This window comes from Accipiter gentilis, chromosome 1 (assembly GCF_929443795.1).
Source record: "Accipiter gentilis chromosome 1, bAccGen1.1, whole genome shotgun sequence".
Classification (NCBI taxonomy): Eukaryota; Metazoa; Chordata; class Aves; order Accipitriformes; family Accipitridae; genus Astur; species Astur gentilis.
Window position 1 is genome coordinate 11,768,329 of NC_064880.1, and position 18,184 is coordinate 11,786,512.

General features: G+C 51.0%; 1 protein-coding gene across 1 annotated transcript in view; it reads right to left on the reverse strand.

Moving 5' to 3' along the window:
- The window catches only part of PCBP3 (poly(rC) binding protein 3), a 59,482-nt gene that overhangs the window by 36,634 nt on the left and 4,664 nt on the right, over nt 1–18,184 (reverse strand). Inside the window, exons 2-4 of the mRNA XM_049807067.1 lie at nt 15,434–15,514; nt 14,071–14,181; nt 9,192–9,282 (exon numbers count right to left, since the gene is read on the reverse strand). The gene's annotated coding sequence lies outside the window, so the exon portion shown is untranslated. The remainder of the gene's footprint in view (nt 1–9,191; nt 9,283–14,070; nt 14,182–15,433; nt 15,515–18,184) is intronic.

Below are 18,184 nucleotides of genomic sequence, written 5' to 3' on the forward strand. Positions count from 1 at the left end.
TGGCCCAGATTTCTAATGTGGTTGGCAGACTTTCATGTTGGGGATTAAGGTCTTGGCCACAAAGTCCATCACTCAAGACAACATTTTCCACTGCGAGGAAGGAAACATTTAAAGAACTCTGACCTCTCAATACTCCCTTCAGAAAACTCAGACCAGCATTTTCTGACCCTTGGAAAATGAAGACGTGATAAATGTGGAGACAAGCAGGAGAATCCAGGAAGGAAGCTGCTTTTCTGACATTTTACACTTTCTAGCTTGCTTTCCCGAGGAGCATTGTCTGTCCACCTGCGTAAGCAGGAGCTTTCTCCCCACTCATCTCCCAGTGGCTTGATCCTGCCATTAAGACCTAATCCAGCGATTTTGAGCATTGCGTTTTAGCAGCTGGGAAGCACCGCGATGCAGCCAGCTCAGGATTATGACGACAACGCAGTCTGGCCAGGTCAGGGCAGGGGTGGAAGGAGAAAAAACGCTATGGCAGAAAAACAAAGTCAAGCATTGCCTTAAACCCAGGCTGCAAATGGAAACACAGCAGCCACTGGCAGCCTTCAGCTGTCAGAAGATGAAGCCGTGAGAGGACAGTAGCACCACCTACATGAGTGACACCAAATGCCATTTTGCAATAAAGCTGCATTTCCAGCTGCTGCTATTTTCCACAGGCCGTAGTCATTTTGGTTGACCTTTCCTCTGCTTACTCTCCAGCTTCGGTGGAAATATTCTAGATATCTCTAACCAAAAAAAGAAAAAAAAGATGCCCTGTGCTGCCTTGGTACATCAGCCAGCAGTATATCCCGGCTTCTAACCTGCCCTTGATCTTTCCAAGCATCATGGGAGAAAAATGCCCCTGCTCTTGCCCTCACAGCAGGCATCTCTGGAGGCTTCATTCTCAGTCACCTGCTCCCATTTCCCTGCTCTCCTCTGGGTGAGATGTCTCCACTCATGGCCCAGGATGTCAATCCTTGGCTGACAAGCAATTATAACCCACCTTCCTCTCCTTGCTTGTGTGCACCACAGGGCTCTTGCAGTCTTGCTCACCTCTATGCCAATTACCCCAATAACTATTGTGGGGATGCAAATGCACCTTCCTCTCGACCCTCTGTTCTGTCCCTTCCCCTCTCTGCTCTTCTGCCTCCTCTGTCCACAAATTCAGTGCCAGGGCCATCAGAGCAACCTCTCCTGCTGCCTTGTTTGCTGTCTCCCTGCCTCAGAAGGTCTTCTAACTCCTGCTCCTCCCACCAACCTCTTTGCTGGCTGCAAGTCTTGGGAGCTCTTCTCTGTTTCCTGAACAATCATTTCCTACCACTCTTCATGTCAGCATGGCTTTCTCCCCAGATTCTTTGCCCTCTAGAGAGCAGGGTTGGTTTTCCAGGGCCCTCCAGGGAGAAATACTGGCTCTAGATACTGGTATTGGCTAGAGTTCAGGAGCAACTAGTATGATGACCCATAGCTCTAGCCCTGTCACACCACAGTGGGCTCAGCCACATCCCAGCCAAATGCACACTCTGCTCTCAGACCAGCCCGAAGACATGCTAAGCCTGCTCTCCCCTCTAGGAAATTCCCAGCTGCTTTCCTGGGTTTCTTCTTCATCTGGCACACCCACAAGCTGTTAGGCTGTTCATCCTGCTTTGGGTCTTGACCATACCAGCCTCGTTTGCCTCTGGTGAATATTTGTAGGTTTTCAGTGAGGTTTCATGCATTTCAGAGCGATTTCTGACCTGATAGATAAACCAAGAGGAATAGAAACGCAGCATCACGTACCTCCAGCATAGTCCAGGAAAGCTGGCAAGTCTCTACAACAAAGAGTAGCAGAACCCCCTGGCTCCAGCGCATGGACACTGGAAACCCCAGGAGGGATGTTCAGTGAGAATCCCTGCTCATCCTCTGAGCAACGTGTGGTTCATCACAGCCTACTGCACCTCAACGGTTAACCAAGACCAGCAGCAGCTGCCCACAGAAGTGCAACCCTGGCATGGCTAGTGCAGGGATGCGCAGTCACTCATGAAATCAGAATTGGGCCCCGCATGTCAGATGGTGTTAGTCTCCACCATCTCTAAGGCAAGCCCAGTCCGAGGAGAACAACTGGTTTTGTCGCAATGGTGGTGCCATAAACCCGATCTTTTGTGTGAAGGCTAGAGAACAAAGCTGCAGCTTTTCCCTACCAATCTCCCCAGGATGAAGGTCTTGAACATCATTTCATCCCATGCAACAGGACAGCAGGATGATAGCACCTACCTCTTGCCCTGATACATCTGCAGGGGACAAAACTTGGAGGCCTAAGTTGATTATCAGGTTTAGAGGAAATTTATGTAGCCATACCTGAGATATGTATCTGCAGAGATCTATGGGATACAGAATTTCCATTCATTCACATGAGCTGCTGCTGTGTTGCAAGCAGAGGTTGGACTCAAAACAGTGAGGGAAATTCAGTGTAGTAAGAGCAGGATATTAGATGCCCATGTGCAAGCCAGGAAACCCTGTATGGGCTGGTTTCAGGGCTCTTTGATTGTGGGACACTGAGCAAAATCAGTGACTTGAACCTGTTAAACCACCACCATGACAAGTTGAGATAACCCTGCTTGGAATAATAATGGGTCTTCACTAAATTTGTTTAATTTTGTAGTGAATTAAAGCTCGTTTTGGAAGGCTGGCGTGAGTAGGTGGATGAGAACAACACACTTTAATTCAGCCACTTCCAGTTTGAATAATTTGCAAATAAAAATAGTATTTTTGGTGAATGTCAAACTGCTTAAGTACCTCAGAAATTTCACCTCATGAGGCGATGACAGCCAATGCTCTTTGCCCTGCTCAGTTGGGTCCATTACGACTTAGTGACCAAGAGCATCCTCAGATGTTTGTGAGCCTTTAGCAAGTGCTGGGTGGACTCAAGACCCTGTGTGCTGAGAAAACAACATTTCCTGTGATAAGGAAGGTTGCTCTATATCCTTTGGTCTGCCAGCTGATTAAAGAACAGATAAAAATGATCCATTACAGTATTTGTCTGAAATACTGGCTGTCCCTCCATGCCAAAGTCAAAGTTTTGGAGAGGCTGGGAGCAAGGGCCGCAGAAGAGCTGCTGACGGACCAGCAAGGACCAAGTGTTGGCTCGGTCTCTGCTCAGCCCAGGTGACCTGGTCATCTCAGGAAGGCAGAGCCAGAAGCACTGCATTGCACCCCCAGCCTGGACCCTGCTGCAGGGCTCAGCAGTCCAGAGTGGGGTGGATTCTGCTGCAGCATCCAAGCTACAGGAAAAAATCCCAAAGCTTTCATGAATTAGCTGAAACAGCCTTGCACTGCGGAGACTGGAAAGATGACTCCTTCAGTGCCACGCTCCATGTCTGCACCCCTGAACATGCAGTGGGACATGTGAAACACCACCAGCAGTGCTGCAGAGGGCAGCTGGACTGAGCCAATGGAGAATGGAGAAACTTGTGTGATGTGAAGGGAGCCAGGGCAGCTCCTCCAGCATTTCTGCAAGCATTGGCAATAAACACCCCCCAGGATAAGCCTTCACAGAGGGAGGATATACCCTAACTGGTAGTACAGGGGTGGCAGTAGCGAGGCTGTTAATACTGTCCTACGTGGCTTTGTTCTGAAAGAGCCAGAGAAACCTGGGGGCAGATGAAACCATTTGAAGATGGCTGGGAAATGCTCGAAACCCCCCAGAACATTTATTGGTGTCACTCCTGTTAAACTGCCAGGTGACAACCCAGGTGGGGGAAGCTCTTGGAGAGCAGAGCAAGAAGCTAAAGCAAATTTTGCAAAGGGGGGAAAATGAGATGCCATTCAGCAAGGCAAAGTACCGAGCTTGGATGTGTGCAATTAAGTGTACAGAAACAGAGGAAGAGCTCCCCATCCACCTGAAAATGGCTGGGAGCGACAACTCAACTTGCAGGATCTGCAGAAGGAAACCAAGAATGACAAGGTGGGTCTTCACGAGAGATCCAGCCAGCAGAGAGCAACCCCAGATCCCTGGGGCCTACAGGGAAGGGCTGCAGGAACCAAGACTCTGCAGGACAGGAGGGTGGTGGGAGACAGGGTAATGTTCCTGAGTGAGGTGCTCAAACTGCAGTGAAGAAGATCCAGGTCAAGCACTGGAAAAGAGCTTCCCCACAGCCATGTGGTGTTGGTGACAGTGTCATTCTGCCAGTCGTCATTGTTTAAATCTTTCAAACATTTGCGTATTTGCAAATAAAGCTGATCTCTGTTGGACAACTGCACTTATAACCTTGACATTGAGCTATGCCCAGGGTCGGTCATGCTTCAGGGATGCACTCAATTTAGCCTTTTTTCCCCCCAGCCAGAGGTTAAGGAATGGGAGCCAGGAGATGCCGCCTTGCACTGGGAGATGCCTCGACAGATGCCCCAGGGATGCTCTGCTGGGGCTGTGCATCAGGTCTGAAGGACCCATGTCTTGCCCAAAGGATGCCAGCACAGCCAGCTTTGGAAACACACCCCTCCGGAGATCAAGGGGTGAGATAATCAGATAGCAGTTCCCTATGTGCCAGTTTTTACATGCCATTTTTCAGCAGAAGGCCAAAGGACAGCCAAAAAAAGGATGCTCATGGCCAGAGGTCCATGCCAGCTGCTCATAAAGGAGGAGGGACTACAGGGAGCTGTGTGGACCTTGGAAGACAAGAGGCTTGTCCTCCAGCAGCCTGGAAACAAGAAGGCACAGCTCTGCAAAGAGCTCCAGGCACACTCCTGGCATCCTTTTAACTGGGGGGGCAGCTGAGAAGAGAGCACCTCTGGGGCCTCGGGAAAGCAGAAAGCAACAGGCTCGTTTATCCTGCTGCTGTGCCAGAGACTGCACAGCCTTAACCATAACCTCGAGGGGATAAGTCAGTCCTCACCTAAAAGAGCTGAATGGACTTAACCAGCACAAGACTTTTGCCTGTGCTGTTTCTATGCAGCTGCTGCACGGATGCATGTGTGGCCACAACACCTGCAGAGCAGGCATCAAATTCTACCACCACTGTTTTTCTTGATCCAGATATGAGGGACATGGCCTCCTGTCCCCTCATTCCTCTCTCCATCTTGGCTTATCATGCTGCACACCCTTTCAGGCATCCTGGAGAGCTGCGGCCAGCAGGTATGTGCTTCCAGTGCATCCTCCGAAACAGATAAGGATGCAACCAGGAGCATCTCCGCGCAGCTCAGAGGAGCAGGCATGCCGTGGCCCCCCCATCCACGACCCCCCTCATTCCCCTCCTCCAGAGCCTCCTGGCTGCCCTGGCTTTAATCCCACAGGCAGCATCATCCCAGTAATTTCCCTCCGCTTTCAATCTACTGATCTGGGGGCAGTCCGCAAATCCCTTCATCCTGAGAGCGAAGCAATCTACTGCCTCATCTCATCCCATCCCATCTCCATTTCTCTCTCTCTAATCCCTGGAAACCGGGACAAGGCTCACAGCACATGAACTGCCCTGGAGGGGTCTGTCCAGGTGCTGGTGGACAGACAGACAGATTGACCCAGAGCACATGGGGGCAAACAGGAGGTGCCAGGTCAAGACAGGCAAGGAGCCTGTTATTTTGACCGTGCTCAGTCTCTACAAAAAGTAACTGATTTAGCTGATTTTTTTTAATTTTTTTTTTTAAAGTAGATGCTGTGCAGGATGAAAGATGGTGGGGGGGGGGGGGGGGGGGCTGCTCTCATGAACACCACTAGACTTCTCAAAGCACTTGGGGCAGGTCCTAGCTCCTCCTGATCCAGGAATGGGGTAACAGGCAGGTCTTCCCATTCCCCCCAGGATGCTGGGGACATAAGAGACAGACTGGGTACAGCATCATCCTGCTGGCCCCCTCCATGCAAAATGCGCAGGGACCAAGCAAGACCAGTGGGGCAGCCCTGACCAGCCTGGCCCCATAAATCCCAGTTCCTCTGGGCTCAGGGCTGGATCCAGTGCTCTGCCTGTGCTGCCTCTCCACAAGCCTAAACCCGTGACCTTCACCCTGGCCATAGATGCTCTTTGGGAATGGGAGACTGATAGGAGACATGGGAAGGAAGACCCTTGGGGTATATCCCTGCCCTGGAGAAGGAACCTGGCATTGCTCGGTCAGGACCAAGCAGATCGGTCGGGATGCAGCACTAACCCCGTCCTTCCTTTTTCAAGCATCCATTTGCACAGGGCTGGAGAAGGCAGCGGGAGTGACTCCACGCTCGGTGGCCACCGCAAGGCCATGTCCTGCCTGATGCTGCTCGCAGCTGGAAGCACCACAAGGAAGGAGGATGCAGGGGCGGCGTGTGACAAAGCCATCTGGCGGCCATGCCGGCAGTGGAGCCGGGCTGCACGGCCCCCATCCCACAGTTGGCAGTGGTGGCTCTCCCCAGGTTCGGCCGGCGAGGAGGAGGACGGGGGCCCTCAGCGGCCGGGGGTGGATTGCCGCCGCGCCACGCTCAGACCCTGACAGCAGGCTCCAAAACTGTCACTCCCAATCTGTTTTCACTTCAACTAAACCTCAACCCCGATTAAAATCAAGGAAAGCCTCCTTCTCCTCTCTCCTCCCTGTGGTAGGTCCTCTGTGACCTCAGGTCTAAACACTGAGCAAAATGCAAAGGCAAGGGAATGGGTGAATTTGCTTGGCTGGGAACCAGGGCTGCTGGGGAAGGGGTGACGAGCACCCCTATCCTCAAACCTGGCCCTGGCTGCAAGGGCATGGCTGCTGCAGCGGTCCCATCCCCACGGGGCTGCGGGTCTCTGCTGAAATCCAGGGTGGGATGCGCCACTGATACCCCAACCTGCCTCTGCCACGGGTGGTGCCCCAGCAGCTCTAGTGGACGATGCATCCATGGGGTGGAAGAGGTCTGGTGTCAGTGGGGTGCCCCATACTGGCGCCCGCTGCCTGCTACCAGCTCATTTAGCAAAGCCTAAATAAAATAAAGAAATTAAACCAGATATGTGTGTGTGCACAATCGCAGCTCCAGGACGGATGCACTCAGTAAGAAGCTGAAAAAAGCTCACTACAGGGATGGGAACAGCCCTAACCCACTGGCGAAGCATTTAAATTCACTTTCCATTTCTGCTGGCCAAAAAGCAGCTGCAGAGGCCTGGCAAACTCAAGCCATGCAGGCTGCCACCCACCCTCGCACTGCAGGAACAGGGGCTCGATGCCAGAGGTGCCACCTTGCACAGCATGCCCCAGGGCCAGGAAGGCATCCTCTGCTTCACCAAGAGCAGGCACGTCGCTTCGCTACAGATCCAAGCTGGGGCTGCAAGTGGTCTGCCACTGGCGGGATCGAGTTCGTCACCGTGTGCCAGGCATGAGCCCCCCTGTCACGGAGCCACACTGGCCAGCAGCATGCCACCGGCAAGGTGCCCTCTCCACTTGCTGCACAGCAAATGCCCATTTTCCAAGCGGGTGTCTGACTTGGAGTTAAAAAATAATGACCGCGTCAGAAAAGCAGTCCTGGGACCACCATACCAGGGAGGGTAGAAGCATCATTTCTAGTTACCCAGAAAGATCATCCTGCAAGGTGGTGAGCATCTCCCCATGCAGGCGCCCAGGTCCCCTCTGCTTCCACCTCAAATCAGTGCTCTCCACTGCAGAGGTGGTTTTCTTGGTCCACTCTGCACGTCCCATGCCACCGATTCTAACAGCATTCGTATTTTCTGATCCTATGCGCTAAAATCCCACAGCTTCTCGAATGCATTTTGAAGGCTGATTTTGCACCTATTGCAATATGAACATTAAAATAATGTTGAAACCACTTGAAGAGGTTTTTTTTCCCCTTGGTCTTGATCAGTAGCCTTTTTTCCCCACCCCAAAATGATCAGTTTTCTTCAGAAAGAAATGTCCTCTTAATTCAGCAAAATTAAAAGAACATTTTTTACAGTTATTTCTCAGGAAGAAAGAATTTCAAATTTGCTTTTGTATCTGAGAATACTAAAATGTTTATATAAATCAATCCATAAAAGAGGAAGAAAGTCTGAGATTAAGATCTTCAGAAATATTACTGATTTTTGGGGAATTCTGTATTAAAAGCAAACCCCCAGATATTAAGAAAAACTGCTGTTTTTCAGGGTTTGGTTTCTGTATCAAAATGCAGGCTAGCATCTGTCTTTGCATCTGCCAAAACAAAGGTCAATCATTTTATGGAAACTTAAACACAATGCCCTTGATCCACTGTTTCTGGTTTATTTCTAAGTCAGACGTGACTTCTGACTAATAAAATAAGATTTTCTAATATGGTTCACATTAAAATTACATTATCCCAGAAAACTCAGATTACAAGAAAAATACATCTGAGAACATTTTCCCTTCATAATAAGGAGATGATATTTTAGGATTGATTTCAACAGCATTTAAGTCCTCTATAACCTTTGCAACTAATATTTCACTTTTCTACTTATAAAGCAATGGTATAACCAAACAAAATGAAATAGAAATGCGATGGTATCAAAGAATTTAACTACCCTGAGTAAAATGGGTATCTGAAGGCAAACTGAAAAGAAAACAAAGCGAGCCTCATAATAAAAGGTATTCCTCTCTCCAAATCAAATTTCCCTGGCACAAGGGAAAAAAAATAATGGAAATAGAACTAAAAGGTAAAAATTAAATCAAATGGGGTTGGGGGTTTTATTATGTTGCCAGACTAAGATGTGATTAACATCTGTGTTAGTTTTTTATGAATTTCTTTAAGGCAATTTGATTTGTGTTATTCCCACCCGAGCACATACATAAATGACACTGTTCAAAGCCTGAACTGTAAATCAGACAAATTAGGAATGGCTGAATATTCTGGTTAATGCAGAGATGGATGCTTCCCTACCAAGGGATACAATCTTTGGCATTAGCCGCAAGACACAGGTGAAATTGAATTTTATCATCATAATGCACACTATAACAGAGAATGACAATTTCTCAAAACAAATTTGCAAAAATGTTTTGCAAAACAGTTTTGTAAAAATATTTTTCAAATATCTTATAGGAGAGACTTAAGGAGCAGATGTTAACTTAAGCTAACCCCCTTGCTCGCGCACCTATTTCTCCCATAATCCCACCTTCCTCCAACACAGACTTAAATTTCCTCTACAAAACATTCACTTAAGACGTCTCTTAAGCATTCAAAGCTCTTCTAACCCATACTGGAGCCCGAGACCTGACTCATTTCATGATACTTCCCTGATTTTTATTGATAAGAAAAGTTGCACGCGGCAGGTGGTCTTCCACCAACACAATCTTTTAAATCTTCTTACCTTCCCCAAAGAGCCGCTTTAGTGCCGATTTGGCGTGAGGGGGGTCCGGACAGATGGCCAGTCTTTTCACGTTTGGAAAGGATGAAAAATGCTACGGGGGAAAAAAAATCCCAGTGATTTTTTTCGCCGTACAGCGCAGAGGGCTCTGAACCTCATTGGCCCTGGGAGGTCCACCACGTGGCATGGGATGAAGACCACGTGACCTATTTTCTCCCAAATCCCTCAGTTTGCTGGAAAGGGGGATGCACCCATGGCTGATGTTCTTGTCATTTCAGTGGGCTTTGATTTTATTTTTTTTTTTTTTTTTTAAAGGCCACTGAGCAAATCGGGTTGCCTGAAGGCAATGAGGGCGAACCAGCCAACGCTTTCAACATAAAGGAGAAAGGAGTTCGGGTACGAGATAAGCACCGGAGCACTGCCTGTGTGCAGGGGGAAATTTGAAGATGCTTTACCAGGGTACTGGCAGAGCGGTGCCTGCCTGCCCACCCATTTCAGGGACAGAGCCTGCGGGAGGGAGAGCAACACCCATTTGGCTGCTGGCGATGGGCTGTGCTAAACCTTCCATCTCGGAGGCAGCAGCCACAGAGAGAAGGACCAGGCTGAAGCCCTGACTGCAGACCCCAGAGCTCAGCTGGCTCCCTGAGCCTCGGAGGACGGGGATGTGCTACAACTGCTCCATCACCAAAAAAAGATTATCCTGTGCCCCAATGTTGCTCCTGACCCCTCCCAGGCTGATCCCATCCTCTGCAGCCCTCCCAGGTAATGCACAGTGGTTGCACCAACCAACTGCTCCAAGAGATGAAAAGTGTCTTGCTTTGGAGGCAGAGGGTCTGCTGAAACAGCTTTCTTAGAAGAAGGACCTAGTGCAATGGAGGGAGCGTGGCATGCTTCAGGCAGGCAGTGCCTGCTCCCACCACCGCACGGCCATGCCAGCCTCAAAGGGCATTTCAAAATGTACCCCCCCAAACACTCACCAAACTTAAAATGCAGCACAACTGTGGGGATGTTCTGCCCCAGAAGTGTCCCCAAGGCCCCATGCAGCAAGGCAAGACAAGCCACAGCTCCCAGCGTCTGACTTTGCCGCTGGGGCTCCCTCCTTGCCCCAGCTCTGTATTTCCCAGGGGACAGCAGCTCTGAGCCACCACATCCCAGCCAGCCATCGTCCACAGGCCAAGCAGCTCCTGGCCTTCCCTTGGTAACCACAGCTACCAGCCCATCAGTGTCAGGACACTCAGTCTGGGGAAGGGAAAAGGAATTTTTGGAGCTCATGACATCTTGTTTTTTCTGTCAAAGCTCAAGCCTGTGGGTCATGCCAGTCAGAAGCTGCATTTTTCTGGCAACCTGAGTCTCCACCTGGCAAATCCCTCAGCTGTGCCATCTTGTTGTGCCAGCAATATGCCTGTTCATCGCCTCTGCCAATGGAAAGCCCCAAGTGAAACTACCTCTGGCATCTGCCCTTGAATTTCAGTGAAGTTACTTCTGCAGAGCAGCTGTCCCCAGCCATCAAGGGCTTGAGCCCTTCTTATCTAAGTGTAACCACCTAAGGCTCCTCGAAGAACCAGCTGAGCTTGGCCTTTGGTGAAAAAGCACAGCTCTGGCCACCTCCATGCCTTCTTGGCATCTACACGACATCCCGACCCAGCACCCAGCCTGGATGCTGGTTCTCCCTTGCAGCTGTTCCCCCGCCACGGCTCTGCACAGGGAGGGACCAGAAGCAGCAGGAGAACAGTCCCTATTTCCAGATCCTTCCCAAGGCCGCACTGTCTCACCATGCTGTTATCAAAGACAGAAGTACAGCCATAAAATGCCCCAAATGGTGCAGAGAAGTGCAGGGCTTCACTTGAAATCCCCTCTGGCTTGGAGGGTCACACTTCTCCAGCCACCAGCCAGATGATGGGGCATTTTAGTCCAACAAATACAAGCTAAGGAAGAAACCTGCCGTACTCAAATGCAAACTACGGACACAGCCAAAAGCACTCAGCTCGCTGCTTTCCCCTCCCACATTTTGTGATGGCCGGTGTGCAAAGGGAGAGAAGAACCCCCCACACCTTCCAGCCCTGCAGCTCCCCATTTGCAGCCCCCTCATCCTTCCTCAGTGATGCCCAGTTAAATCTCATTCCCGAGTAATCTTCTGAATAATTATATAATAGAGAGGCAGGCGGAGAAATTATTTTAGGCCACTCTGTCGATAGAAAGCAAGCTGGATTAAAAGATCAGAACAAGCAATACTTAGATTAAAATGGTTTGTTATTTTCAGCTGCAGAAAATCTGTGGCTAAAGCACGGAAGATGTTGAGGGAAGGCATATCATCTTTCTTTCCCCCAAAACCAAGCTTTCTACACATTAGCCAAGGCAATTTCTAGGTTTCCAGCCTATGCTCAGGTTTTGTTTCCCAATAGGTCAAAGAAATACAATTTGCCAGTTCGTACAGCATTTTATCTAAAGATTTAAGACCAGCGTGGAGATGCTTCAAGTTACATTTTGCCCTACAAGCTGAGTCTGAATTAAACACCTCATCAAGACATCAGACCCCTTGAGTCAGGAGAATCAGCAAGCGGCTCAGCAGACAACTTCGTTACCTATGAGAAACGTGCCTCCTGAGAGGCACACAGCATGGGCTTTATCGGTACCGATGCCTTTGCCTTTAGCATGTGCCTCCCTGCACCTCTGAGCTGATGGCAGGCAGACGCCAGGCTTACTGGTAGTGGAGAGGCGGCTGGGGCTGGGAGAAGCCCTTCAGACAGTGGGGCAGCTCTCCGCAGGCGCCTATATGGCATCTCCCTGGCCCCCAGCAAGGTCAGTGGCTTGGGGTGCCATGCCAGGCCCCACTCTGACTGATCGCTTTGGAAAGGCGTGAAGGGGAGGCAGGAAAAAAAATGGTGAGAAAGGGACCTGACGCTGGGGGCTGAGCTCTCCGCAGGGCACGGCACTCATCAGCCGCATCCCAGATCGATGCCGCTAGCTTTGCTCGTTCACCTTCAAGTTCAGATTAAGCAGAAGGGTCAAACTGGGAAATCGTTTGCCACTGGCGGGCACGTCCCCACCACCACCCCGCAGCCTCGTGTCACAGCCTTTTCCCCTTGCCAGCATGGACACTTCCCACCCGAGCACCTTGCTAACCCCACAGCATGCCCAGCCCCCAGCATCAGCAGTGACCACTCATTGCATTGCCTGGATGTGAGATGGAGGAGCAGCAGTTTCCCAGTGCCAAGTCTCCAAAACCAGAGTCCTCTTCCAGGTGTCCCCTGCACCCATAGTTTTTCTATAAAAAAGTCATGATACTGCACACAGAGCATCAGCTCTGAGTTCAAAGGATGAAATCCCATGGGGCAAGAGGTCCAAGACAGCCTTGAAGAGGGCTTAGCATTTAAAATGAAAACCACACCTTGCTTTGCATTTTGAGCCAGAAGCTGCTGGCTTGCACAGAGCTGGGCACCAGGCTTCCCTCCTGCCTGAGGATGTGGGAGAGGGGCCAGGGCACAGGCCTGGGAGAAGGGATGAGATGTTGGACAGGGAGCGTGGGAACATGGGAAGGCAGAGAAATGAGGTCGGAGACCTTCCTGGAGGGAGGTGGGAGCTGTGGGATGTTGTGATGTTCATCCAAATGATGCTTTAATAACCACTTACTGCAGAAAACTGTCTTCACTAAAGCCAGAGAATAGAACGCACTTCCTGGACAGATTTAGGTTATGAGCGCTTGTGGGAGGACAGTTTAGGGACTTCATCCCAGGCTGGACACTCAGCTCCCCCAGCAAGGACATGTCCCAGTTTTCCTGGGGTTGGCAATGGGGATCCCTTCCCCAAGACCTGCTGTGCACAAGGAGATGCCAGCAAGCTGGGAAGAGGCAGGGCCCTCCAGTGATGTACTCCCAAGTGTATCTTTCTTCAGCTCATGGCCTTCAGGCTACCAGCAGGAAAGACAAAGCTGCCCTCCACCCCCGCAAAAACTCCTCTACAGATGGATGTGTTTGTAAGAGGCTGCCCATAGCACACAGGAGCTGCAGATGGTCATGGACCTCAGATGATGCATGCTCAAGAACAGGCGTAACCAGTACCCACCACGTCACCAGTGACCATGGACAAGCCTCCTTGCAGGTTTTTGGGCAAGTTCTACCTCTGCTGCACCTTACTGGGTCACCTGCAGCTCCTCTGAGAAACCTCTATCCCCTTATCCAAAATGCACCATCTTGTTGCAGGTACAGAGTGTTGCTCTGGCTGGTCTCTCCCAGGGTTTTATGTGCAGAAAACAGGGATTAGCGACACTTTTAAAAGGAAAGGGAGAGAAGAGAGGTGGATTTGTCTGTCACTACAACATTTCTGCTTTATGGAGCTGTCTTCTCACTCGGAGACGCATGTCCTCCTCTCCACTAATGGAAAATGTTGCCCCGCCGTCCATTTGTGATAGTCAATGCCTGGGACAACACGATGGCCCCAGGCCAAAGCAGATCTATTTTAGTAACAAAAGCAGAGTGGCTGATGAAAATGACCCTGCCTACGCGCTTCCCAGCTTAGCTCTTTAGGTGGTTTTAATGGACCCCTGTGACCACCGTGGTGGAAAGCAGGCGGCCAAGTGCAACGGGGGCAGAGGCAGCAGGACGGGAGGCCTGCATGGATGCATGACTGCACTGGCCCCTTTGCAGAGAGAGGCCCCGGCAGCAAAACACACCTCTCATAGAAGCCCTGCTCACAGGATTGCACTGTGCAGGGAGCAAAACCCCTTCCCTTTTTTGCCCACACTGCAGCATTGCCCCTTACAGGGAGCTGGGTCCCTGCAGTGCCACAGTACCTCTCTCTGCAGAGCCCAACCACAGCCTACCTGCAGGCGTTTTATAGCCTGAGGGAGACCTTGGTGCAGCTGCAAGGACTGAGCTTGCCTTACCTTACCCTGCAGGTTGGCCTCGAGCTCCAGAGTGATTCCTTGGAGGGTCCGGTTGCACTAGAAAAGGGCATGCTGAGTGCAGGGCGGAAACCGGAGGTCCGCGGCACGAGCCTGCAGACCAGGACATGGCAGAGGTTAGGCACAGCGCAGAGGAAGGACACCTGATGGCTACTTACCGTCCAGGAAAAGTGAATTTCAGAGAGAAATAAAACGTGGGTTGGGTTGGGCGGGTCAAAATGATCGGGAGCATCACCACCAGGTTGTTTATGGGGCCAGCAGCAAAGCCATGCCTATATTTTTCTCTACATTCAGAGCAGGTTTGGGCAGGTTCTGTCCCAGCATCCATGAACCAAGGGAAGTCATCCAAAGAGCTGGGCTGTGGAGGAGGGGGTCCCCGGGACATGACCCCAGCAAGACCCCCCAGGCGACCACAGCCCAGCAGTCCAGCTGTGGGAACTGCCCCCATGGGGGGAGCACGAGCCAGGGGTCTGCTTCATCCAGAAATCAAACCACAATGGAAATAATCCAGCACGTTTCAGTGACATGGGTGCTGGGTTATTTTTATTGCTTTATTTTTGCTGCTGCTCCCAATAAGTTAACTGGGGCATGCATTACCCATCAATAAAATCAATCGAGCAGCCTGAGCCATTAATAAGCTGAGTGCCAGAGGGCAGAAAAAGCTCTCTATCGCCCAAAATATTCTTTGGGTGTCAGGGTGGGTGAGCTGCAGGCCCCACTCATTGCTTGGACTTGGCACTGCTCTTGACATGCCAGGGCAGTTTGTGGGTTATAAGGGGAAACCTTCCTCTTCCTAGTGACTCAGCAACCACCGTGCTCATCCCCAGTGACTTGGGCTCGAGGGGTTGATGCCGCTGCTGTGGGAAGGAGCCCATCAGTGGGGGGGAGCCCATGGAACCCCCTGAGGTCAGTCTTTGGTCCTGCTTGCTGCTCACAGCAGCATGAGCCCTAAGATCAGAGCAGGTTGCTCTGGGGCTTGTAAACCTCCAAGGATGGAGACTACACAGCCTGTCTCAGTGACCAACTGTCCTCAGAATTAATGTTTTTTCCCTACAATACCCTATAATATGTCTCTCTGAATAGCAGCCATGTCCTCCAAGGTAATGACTGCATCCCCAGGTGGTGTCACCTGCAAGCAGGACAGGTCCTAGAACAGACCTTGAGGAACTTCACTACTCTCCACTGAATCTACACAAGGAAAATAAATTTTAAATCCCATTAACTGTCACAATAGTAACATCCTTCCCCATGGACTCTCAAAAGACAGAGAGGGAACAAAAACCCCCACCAAGCCCAAATAGCCAAAAAAAATTGGAAAGGATGAAAAACCTGAACTGTGGCTCACCGTTGGAGGAGCAGCGGGGCAGGCTGGGGATCCCACGGGGCAGATGGCTGGGGGTCAGCAGCAGAGGCAGCTGGGAAGGACCTGGAAAACAGCATGACATCTCAGCACCCTGGCATGCCCGGTCAGCCCTCCCACCTGGGAACCCACAAAAGCATCCTCCCAACACTGCTTCCATGGCCAAGGACAATCCAGGGAAGCACAAGGGCAAAACAGCCCAGAGCAGAGGAATCTTTGGTAATTTTTTATGCCAATCAGCACAAACTTCTAGTCACTGATTTCAGTATTGAGGGAAAGAAGGAAAAACCCTGACCACAGCACCAGCTTCATCAAAATACACAGGAATAAGGGGGCTCAGACAAGGATTCAGGATGCAGGAAGGACAAGGGGTTGCAAGGAAACCCCCCTCTTTCTCCCCAGCACCAGTGCAGGCACAAGCCCCTCCACCCCAGCCCCATGGGCACATCTTGCCTCCCCACTGCCCACACGAGTGCAGAGCAGTGACCCACAGCAGTGCAGCCCATGAATTCACAAGGAAAGAAACTTTTATTTGTCTTCCAGGTCATAGGTTTGAGTTCATTCCAAGGCAAGGCTTAGCATTCAGGAAATGCGTCATTAAAGAATTTGTCAGCAGTTTTCTTAATCAAATATTGGTCCATCTCCCAGCAGCTCTGCTTCTTGTTACATTACAGGCCTTCCAGCCTTAAACCAACATGCTGCATGGTAAAATCCCAACCACAACCCTATGGTCTTGCACTGTGCGCCACATGCACACCCACGCACAGGAACTCCTGCTTCCAGCACAGCTTTTTCCTCTAAATGCTTGGTGCAGAATTGTAAGCCAGTCTCTAAAACAGCTATTTCTATGTCCTGCAGCCCCCTGAGATGCACAAGAGCAGGTGTGCAAACCACGCAGAGGAGTTGCATGCTCCTCTAGCCACCTAACTCGTGTTCTCTGCTATTAAGGTGCAGGTCACCTTCAGGTATGGACACACTTGCATTTCCCAGAGGACCAGTGCCATGCTGGGGGCAACCTCAGTTCCAGCATGGGTACAAGAGCACCTCGCGTAATCAAAAAGCTGCCTCCAAGCAGAAACCTCAGCACTGCAAAGCACATCTTGACCATGGCTGCTTTAAGCATCCCCTGACACCTCCTGTGGGGCTGTTTCTAGAAGACCTCTGCCAGGCACAGCCATCCAGCAGCACCACCATGGTCAAAGAGGCACTGGCTGTGGCAGCTGCCTGTGTCCCCACATTACACAACAGCGGTATCTTGCTCATCAATGACCAATGCAAGACAGTCAGGAGTTGTCTTAAGAGTCAGCATCACAAGCTATGGACAAGCAAATTTTTGGTCTGCTGGTAGACTATCATCCTCACCATCATCTCCCAAATCCTCTCTCCAGCACAGCTAAAGCCCCTGCACCTTGTGTCTGCTCTGGCAGTACAAGCAGGGGAGTCAATTTTTTTTTCCTGGTTGTTTCTCTCCAGTGAAACATGCATTGGTGCTGTGAGAAAGACACCAGCCAGCTTATCACACCAAAAGCTTTCTATCCCCTGATCCATGGCATTGGAGAGCACGGCTCCATCCCTGCACGGCTAGCTCATCTGCTAGCTCTCATGGACTAGGTCCCATTAGCAAATTTGGTCAGCAATGTTCACGAGAGGTCACCCAGGATGCTGAAGGAGCCACCTGTGAACAGCAGAGTGGCAGACATGTCCAGATACCAGCAAAATCATGCCTATTGCTCCCAGATAAAGGCACCCCAGGATGCAATGAATTCCAACACATTGATGGGGCCAGTCCCCCCAAAAGTCAACCTTTGTAGACTATGACATTTCAACATCCTTAACTCATCCCAGAGAGGCACCAAGCACCCTGAGCAGCAGGGACCACATGCAGGACAGCACCCCCCAGGGGCTCAGCAGCACCCTCAGCTTGATGCCACCCACGTGTACTGGAGGACTCAGCCACCTCATTCCAGAGGGCTCAAAATTTCACATCATTTAATCTTGAGTGGGTAAGGAGGAATCATGGAGATGTGGCCAAGCGTTCTCTGAAGAGGGTTTGACCACGTGGCATCAATAGGATGCAAAGGTGAACAAAATGTGTGTGGCTCCCCACTTGTGCGCAGCCTCGGAGGGGAGCTGATGGGTACTTTCACATGTCAGCAGGTCCTGTGCCTGGTCCCATGGGGCCATGACAACTCCCCTGCTGTCTCTCAGGCAGAGTGAGCCAATGAGCACTGCTCTTGAGGACATCTGTGGGCCTCCAAAGCAGCATCTAGGCATAGGGGGGTGGGTGTCCAGTGCACCCCAGCTCACACACTGCCCTGCTGCCCAGCCCAAACCAGCAGATCACACCAGGAATCATTTTGAAGGGCCCCTCAAAGCAAGGCTTGCTCAGGTTTTCAGCAGCCCTGCCCAGAGACTCCCCACATCTGCACCTACTCTGGGCTGGAGATGCAGAAGCAGCCCCCTCAGGACCCTGGCACGCTGCTCTATCCTACCATCCCAGACACCAGCAGGTCCTCCCATATCCCCTACTACATACCACACCCCCCAAAATAAAAAGCCTGCTCCAACACCCAGCCTGCCTTTCCTGCAAACTCAGCCAGCCAAGGTGGACTTCAGCTTCCCCTCACCTGCAAGTACTTGGCTGTCTGTGCCCATAGGGCATCTTGCTTGCCCCTGTGTTTGGGACCATGGGGCACCTGTGTGGGGTCCAAGGTCTGCAGAGAGCATGGAGAGCTT